Source organism: Centroberyx affinis, unplaced genomic scaffold (genome assembly GCF_046629955.1).
Source record: "Centroberyx affinis isolate AG114_WGS23_722 - 3 ecotype Tasmania unplaced genomic scaffold, CSIRO-AGI_Caff_v1 ptg004599l_1, whole genome shotgun sequence".
In the NCBI taxonomy this organism is placed as follows: Eukaryota; Metazoa; Chordata; class Actinopteri; order Beryciformes; family Berycidae; genus Centroberyx; species Centroberyx affinis.
This window is the reverse complement of record NW_027282213.1, coordinates 541,303-550,507: the sequence shown is the minus strand read 5'-3', so window position 1 is coordinate 550,507 and position 9,205 is coordinate 541,303.

Here is a 9,205-nt window from a genome sequence, read left to right as displayed (position 1 = left end):
ACCACCAGAATGAAACGGTTCCCTGCCTGTGTCCTTTCTAGTGGCCCCACAATGTCCATGGCTATTCTACTGAAGGGGACCTCCATGATTGGAAGTGGTTGCAGTGGAAACTTAGGGACATTCTTTCCCCCTGACAGCTGACACACAGAACAAGCCTGGCAGTAATCCTGCACCTCAGTATGAACACCTGGCCAATAGAACCTGCTGGCAATCCTGTCATAAGTCTTTTTGAACCCCAAATGCCCTGCCCACGGAATATTGTGGCCCAGTCTCAGCACCTGTTCCCTGAGACCTTGGGGTACAACTAACCTCTCTGTCTCAGACTCCCCAGACTTATGATAAAGCAAGCCCTTCCTCAGGACATAGCCCTCCCCAACAGAATCACTGGCTGCTTCACCCTCTTGCACTGGAACTGCTTGCTTAAAAGCACCCTGCAGTGACTCATCTTGCCCCTGAAGCTGCTTAAAGTCACCCGGCAAGTCAATGCTACACCCCTCAGGATCTGATAAGCCCCCTGACCCCACTCTTATGGTTCCTGCCATTTTCTCCTGCCTTCTCTGGCCCTTAGTCTTTCTTACTTTTGCAGGGCTCTCAGTAGAAATGTCACACTCAAAATAAGGCAACTCTAACAAAGTATTTGGCTCAACACGAACTGGACTTTGAGAAACCTGCTGCTGGCCTTGCACCACACTGTCTTGTTCAGCCTGGCCCCCAGCACTGTCTCTGTCCCTTACTACCTGAGCCTGCCTCTGTGACCTTGTTACCACATAGACCGGCTTACAAGATTGGACTAACTCCTGCAGGATAGGAATATCTTGGCCCAAAATAACCTGATGGGCTAGACTGTGCACTACCCCGACGGTTAACAGGTAAGTCTGGCCTGCCACTTCCACATACACTGCTGCAGTAGGATAAATTCGATGATCCCCATGAACACAAGAAATGTCAAGGCCGGGACCCCCCAGCTGGCCCTGGTCCCTCAAAACAGCTGGGTGTACTAAGGTCTGCCAACTACCTGTATCTAGTAGTGCGTGAGCTGGCTTCCCATTAATTTTAACCTCAGTTATCTGCTGCTTGCCTTCACACTGAACCTCCTCATGCCCTGGTCGGGGCACAGTACAAAAGTAGGCTGGCTTGGCTTTCCTGGACGGGCACTCTGGCTTAATATGTCCCTCCTGGCCACAAAAATAACAAACAGGTGGCTTTGCTGAAGGTTTAGGCTTACTGGGAACTACACTTTTCTCCATGAATTTAGCTGACCCTACCACTTGACCTGGACCACCGCCCACACCATACCCCACAGACCTACCCTGCATGACACTGGACTTCTGTTGTGGGTCGTACCGGAAAGCCTTGGCTCCCCGTCTAGCTGCAAGGAAGTGCTCCACCAGCTCTGCGGCCTCTCGTGCTGACTCTGGATTGCGTTCTTTGACCCAAACTCTGAGATCGGGTGACAGGGAGCGGTAAAACTGTTCCAGGATAAGAATCTCACCAACCTGTTCCTTCATCTTCTTCTCAGGCTGCATCCACTTCTGATAAAGGTCTTTGAGTCGGTTGTAGAACTCTCGCGGGGTTTCGCCCGGCTGAACATCAGGCTCCCTGAATCTCTGCCTGTAAACTTCTTCATTGATTTCATATTTTGTTAATATGGCCTCTTTCACCAGTTTATAATCACATGAATCCTCAGCAGCCATAGCCACATACGCAGCACGGGCCTTGCCAGTTAGATGCGGTACCAGTCTTACCGCCCAGTCCATCTCGGGCCACTGGTAAGCCGCTGCTAGACGTTCAAATGTGATTAGATACTGTTCGATGTCATCCCCCTCCTCCAACTTGGGAATCGCCGACTGAGCCCAGCCCGTCACTGCTGGCTCATTCCTGGTAGGGGACTGAGGAACTGGTGCTGCCTGATGCTGTGAGGAAGGTCCTGGTTGGGGCTGTGGTTCACCCCTCTGCTGCGTCTCTAACTCATCTCTGAGGCTGGTGACTTGGACCTGCACCTGCCGCCATCTTTTTTCTTGCTTGACAGTCTCCTTGTCCCACCTTTCACTCAGATCACTCTGGAACTGAAGACATTTCTGCAACATGCTGACCATGGAGTTCATATCTGCTGACACCGGTGGCTCCTCCCTGGACTGCGTAGCTAGAGGAAACCCCCCTGTACCACCCTCCTCCAGGCTCTCCACCGGTGCAATTTCCCCCACCTTGACCTTTGACTGAAGTTTCGGCCCCATGCTTGCTCCTTTATTGTGTACACTCAGGATGGTGACGTCGCATCCCACTTCTGACACCAAGTGTAAGGTTTCTGTGGTGGAGTACCCCTTACATACTGCAGGATAGCAGCGGCTGCTGAGATGTACCACGAGGAGGAAGAAGCACAGCATCCACTCAGACGTCAAGTTCATCAAAACTCTTATTTACTGCACCTTTGACATGGCCATATTTACAAAGACAAAACAGCAATACAGAGGGACAGGGATTCCCCTCTACCCACAACCAGGCCACCCGACAACTGAATACCCCCCGGTATATATATGCCCTGAGCCCAACCACTGCAAATCCCAATAGGGCTGACATTTACAAGAAAAGCTGCAACAATATATACCTATGTTAAGTACTTAACATTTTATCTTTACACACTCTTTTCCAACACCATATAAACATTTACATTTTGCCCAACTATACATTTAACCCCTAAACAATCAGACACAATTTAACTCCCTTACAACCTCCCCCCCCCCTCTCCTCAGTCCACTTGGTCTCCCCCCAATAAGGCTGATTGAAATCACCAGGGCCTTGTCAGCAGCACTCTCATGGGCGCGCCTCCACGACAATGCTGAAACAGGAAGTACACCTCAGAGAGAGAGTGGATGATCAGAAACAAACCCGAAGCACAAACAGAAACATCTCTTGAAAATAATCCAGCTAATGCATTAAACTAAATAGGATCCATCTTTAGTAAAACACAACACCAAAAGAATAAACAAAAGAATGAAGACTTAGTGTCTGAATGTATACATATACAATGTATGGAAATATATGTGTGCATAGAAACGTACACCTGTTTAGTGAGGGGCTGCATGCGGATCCCTCACAGAAGCCTATACGAAATAGAACTGTAATTGCATTATAAGTCCATTATAAATACAGAGGAAGGAATCCTACTTCAATTACTTTTGAAAAATAATTCATTGCAACACCTAAGAAAGTTATGAGGGAAAATGGCCATTTTGACTGCAAAATTGTGGAATCTTGATCAGATCAACAAACATTTTAGGTGCTGATTACGTTGACAAGAATAAAATTACAGTAAAATAAATTGAATAAATTGCTCATCCAAAGCTATATACCATGGATTGTAGAAGCATAGTAATTCAAACAACAACTGAACACAATCAGACTATATTGCATTACAATTTTGAGTTTGAGTAATGCAGCAGATTATATTTCTGAATGCAATGAAGAATAAATCATCAGTAATCTATAACATTACATTTTGAAAGTATTCTTCCTAAGCCTGTATGTTTGTCTATGTGGACATCATTAGTAAGGTTAATTAATTAAACATTCAATGAAAAAGAAAATGTTTTCACACATGGAATCTGTTACGTAAGGACGAGTCTATCAGCTGCTACACAGTTTCTTTGATCTAAACGAGATGAGCAGAACTCACATGATACTCATACAATTTAGATTTGAAGATTTCAGCAAAGGCTATCATGATGAAAGAGACTGAGAAATGTATTATCTTGAGAGCACCATGGCCTTATTTAGTATTCTAGACATTAGTGCAATTATCAAAGTATCACTGGTGGCAGAGTTGTAATCCTGATTGGTACTGATTGGCTGTTTTGTTCTTGTTTTGTTTATTGTCTTGTTTGATCTCTTCTTAGCTCATGTCTCAGCTTTGACTTCTGCAGCACAAATCTATCAGCCAATTATTTCAAGAAGTAAGTTCTGTTTTTGAGATTCAAAGAGATTGTCATAAGATTTACCGATGATACAGTAGGTATGGGCATCAATACTAGTCATTAGTCAGTGTCTCGTGCCTAGGAGTACTCTCTTTGGGAACATCTGGATTTTGTTGCTACACAACATTTCTGGTTGGTGTACAACAGCTATTGAAATGTGATTATTTGTAATAAAACATTTTAATTGAATGAAAGCCTCAGCTGCTATATTGGATGGATATGCATTAAACAGCATGAGAATAATATCAAAACAAATTGTATTGTTATCAAAACACTAATTGTTAATGATTTCTACTCAGCTCCAGGATCCAATGACTAATGTCTGGTCTTTGTCCTGGACGCATACAGACACATAATTAGCCTGTCGCTTTTCCACTATTTAAGTCTGACAGTCTTAACTGGCTCTCTCAGCGATCAGAAGGATGTAAACCACACACCTGCAGATATGTACAGGCATGCATACTGAGCATGCATGTACACACACGTGCACATCTAGAACAGCATGTTAGACAAACACACACACACACAAATACACAAATGGATTTAACAAGATATGGCAAAGATAGAAGTATTAGAAACTTTAGATTTGTGGTGCCATCATAACTAGTTTGGCAAAGAAAGTCATAGGCTTTGTTTCTATTAAGAAAGAAAGGAAGATTAGGAAGATTAAAATTAGTCTGAAAATATTCCTGGATAAATTGGTATCCACCTCATTAAACTTCACTAGCCAGCAGAAGCTTGCAAAAATAAAATTTTTGGTTGCAGGAAAAAACATCACTCAACAATTTTCTGTACTATTCCATTACAATAAGCATGCAATTAGTTCACTTTTGTCTCCACACATTGCAACAGAGAGACAAGACAGTGTGCCAGAATGGGTTTCATGGGATCTGGATGAAAATGATTTCATCCTGTTAATAACATTCCTCCATCCCTTAACTATAAAGTGATAGAAAGCTCTTTTCTACAGCCTAGCTGTGGCTGTTTGGTTTTTGTGTGTGGTGGATTTACATGCCACCTGGGGAAGCAGTGTGCAGTAAGCCTCAGCACTAATTAAATGACGCCAACATGCAATTACTCTACGCTTCCCCCGTTTCCGCAGCCAATTACTGGGAAGGAAAGCACGTCAATCCCTGTTAGAAAGAGTCTTTTATTGGCCTGACCTCCGATCCCTCCTTATGAGCCCAGAAGACAAAATGGAGAACAGCTAGTGCTGGATGGATGCTAGTGACAGTTATCCTCCTCTCTATTTTCAAAATTAGTCACTGCTTATCTATTTTTAAAAGGCTGTTTTTTTATCTGAGGCTATCATTTACTGCATATATTTTATTGCCATTTCATGTTTTTCTTATCATTTGTCGTTTCATTAAGGTACATACAGTATAACAACAAGTGCAATATAGGTAAACTTAAGTTTTATCCGTATATCATTATTGTCTCTCTCTTATGCCATTGAATAGTTCAATATTAAACACTGTACACTGTTTTTCTTTGAGCTTACTTTTCAAGTTTTAAAATACTGTGTGCACAATGTTGCATTATGTTGTTTTATATTATGTTTATTTTATGATGATGTGCGACTATTTCTATATAGGCTACCAAGTAGGATTATGATGGGCAGATGGCCCCCTGATGATCATGTGACATACAAACGTGTGTTTGTGTGTGTGTGTGTGTGTGTGTGTGTAAACCTGAGAGTAAGACGGAGAGAGATAGTATCATGAAGTTAGCTTGATAGATAGATAGCTACCACTGCACTTAAAATAATTTAATTTGTATTGCTTTCAATCAATAGATTCATCATAGATAATTTCCATTTGAACGTTATTAAAGGGAGAGGGCGAGAGAAAGAGAGAGAGAGAGAGAGAGCGAGAGGTAGAGAGAGAGCGAGCGAGAGAGAGAGAGAGAGAGAGAGAGAGAGAGATCAGGGGCCTCATTTTGTTGTTATTGTACATGAGGCTGAGGCCTCTAATCAGCGCAGCTGGAGTTAAAGAAATGCTCAACTCATCTGAATTTCATGAGTCTGCAGCAGTCTCCGGCAAAAAAAGTTGTGTTGTGTGTGTGCATCTTTTACCTGCTAAAATGTGGTGTGTGTGTGTGTGTGTGTGTGTGTGGGATCAAAATATAAGGAGCGTTTATGTGTGCACGTATGTGTGCTGTGTTCATCTAATAAACATGCAGAACCATAGTCAGACTAAAATTTTTGTTGAGATCCAAAAACAGATTTTTGGCAGCTTTCACAATTTCACATTAGATTTGCATAATTTATGCCCACCTGAAACTGTAAAAATTATTTACTTGTCTTGCAACTCTAACGACACCAGTTACGATAAAATTCGATGTGGGGATTTGACAGGAAGGCCACCTGCTGAACAGCTACTCGGTATAGAGCCCTGATTGCATTATAGAAAGACAGAATTAACCAGCTTTACACAAATGAATAAAGGAATAAATAAATTATATTTCACAAAAAAAAACAGAAAATCATCAATTTTCATAAAAAGTAGCCTTTTAAATTGAAACAAGCACAGATCCTGTACAGACCCAAAGCGTGTGTTCAATTCAATTCAATGCACTGAAGCATCACGACATGGTTATCGGTTAAATAATTCCACTAACATCACTTAAATACCACAGGTAATAACATTACCGAACGTTAAAGTTTATAGGGCAGCTAGCGTGACGCTAGCTGTGTCACGTGTCACGCTAGCCGAGCTAGCGTGACACGTTTATTGATTACCTATTCCATGTTTATCGTTTAAATGACCTATTCCACCAACGCCACATACCACAGGTAATAACGTTACCTACCGTTAAGGTTTGTGGATGTCAGCGAAAAGTGTGGCTAGAGGCCATCTCACGAAGCGACATCTCACTAAGTGTTACCTGACTGACTGACTGACTGAATGCCTGACCTGAATTTGCCTCTGCTGTTTAGAACACTTTGGATTTCAGCCCCACTTTGTGATTTAAGCTGACTATGGTCATAGTTAAGAATGACAAATTACATTCTACCCCAGCTACCTAACGCTTTGTCACATGTGCTTTAATGCAACTCCAAAATGAACCACTTGGACATAAAACCCTTAAATTATATCAGCTATAAAAATGCACTCACTGTGCTAATTTCCTTCAGTGACATCTAGAGGTACAAATAAGCAACTGCCGAACATTTTAGATGATTCTCTGCACGATTCTGTGACTTTACCATTTTTCTCTCTAACCTTATTGCAGAAACGTGGAAAACAGGGATGATTAAACTTACAGTAAAGAGGCAATATGCGCAATTGCACTGCAGAAAATAAGCTGTGTGAACATGGCTTTGCTTGCCTGGAACCTTGTCTGTTTTCATAATAGATGGATGCCAATAGAGACAGTGAGACAGAACACACACAAAAATTAATTGGCATCTTTCTGATAATTTCCATTCCTCCATTATATATCTCTCATACAACACAAATTCCATATACTAACTGCATCAACTATTAATGTGTGATTTGCTGACCTCTTTCTTGACCTCCCCCTCCCCTTTTCACTTATGGTCATCATCTTGGAAGGCAGCCATCTTGAACAGCAGAGAGCGAGGTCTCAGCCGTTACTGGGCATGACCATGACACAGCACAATTTGTCACACACAACAAGCTTTAATGGCTATATGACAGGGTGAGCGGGTGCTCTTGAAAAAAAAAGCAATGGCAATGTGACTTTCAAGGTTATACTGCAGAGCTGTGCTCTCTTGCATGACTAAAAAGCATGAAGAGCGGAGCTTGAGTGAGCTTTTGAGCTCATAAAATAAAGGATCTTTATCTTGATTATATACAAAATAATGATTCTGAACAATGATGTGTTACTTTTCATCTTTTTTCATGTTCTATATATACGGTACATTGTCTGTCACTGTCCTTTATTAGTGAAATGTATTTTGAAACAAGTGTGAAGAACAGAGACAAAAACGACAACCTTGTGTATGCACAGGTGCATGTGTGTGTGTGTGTGTGTGTGTGTGAGAAAGAGAAAGCGAGAGAGAGTTTATGTGTATGAATACATGTGTGTGATGTGCTTGCATCTGCATGTGTGTTAGCAACACTATTATCTCCTCAACAATGTTGTAAAAACCCCAAAAGAGCAGCCAAGGCATGACTCCATTCCCTACTGTCTGAAGGGAGCATTGGAGAGGTTAGCCTAAGGGAAGATAACTCACACCTAACCACAACCTCACATTCTGTGGCAAACTGTCATATATTGTAACAGCTAATTGGCTGGGTGAAGTGAGGGGGTTGGGATCCTTTGAGTGAAAGATGCATGCATTAGGTCAGTGGTTTGGCTGGAAGATTGCCAAATGTAATATTTCTGTCTTTTATTGGGCATTTGTTGTTTTCTCTTTATGGGTTGGAGTGGTAAATACTGCTGCTGAAGTTGTGTTTTCCTCCAAGAAGAGGAATAACTCAAAGGGTTTTGGTTCAAAATCAGATCTCCATTACCTGAAACAGTGCTACTTGCTCTTACTAAAGTACAGCTGATATTAAAGTATAACTATATATAACTATAAATTGTTTTAAGCTGTTGCCTCAATTGGGATGGGATCTGTAAAAGCATAAGGCGATAAAACGTTCTATGCACTTCACCCATAATAAACAGAACCTTTACCAACCTTTGGCTGAATGTACAGCTATAGGCTTTTTTCTTTGAAGCTTGCTCAACTACAGAGACAAAAAATATGCCGGTGTTTAGAGATAACACAAACTGTACAATTTTACCAGCATTTTTTTTTCTCACATTTACTGTAAGCCTCAGAAGTTGTATAGGAGAAAACACTGCTGGTTAGCAGCAATATCACACACACACACACACGCACACACACACACGCACACAGGACACGCTGCTTCTATTAACACAGCTCTCTGCTTTGATGACAAAGACATAATTCTGGAGGAGCTCTTATCATAGTGGCAGCTTTTAATTATCTCTCTCACTCTTTCACTCTTTCTTTCTCAGCAACAAGAGGAGGAAAAGTCTTTTGTGTATGGATGGTATGTGTGCTGCTGTGCCAAGAGAACAATGGTCGCAAAAAAAAACACATCCGGATTCCAGTTGATTGTAAATGTTGTGTTTTGGCCTATTCATGCATCAGCATAGAGTTCTTTAAGTCAGATCATTTACGTGGGGAGGGGACAGTCTTTGGTGTCCATTTATGTTCTGTTACTGTGAGGAATTGAAGAGTTGTAGGATTTTTG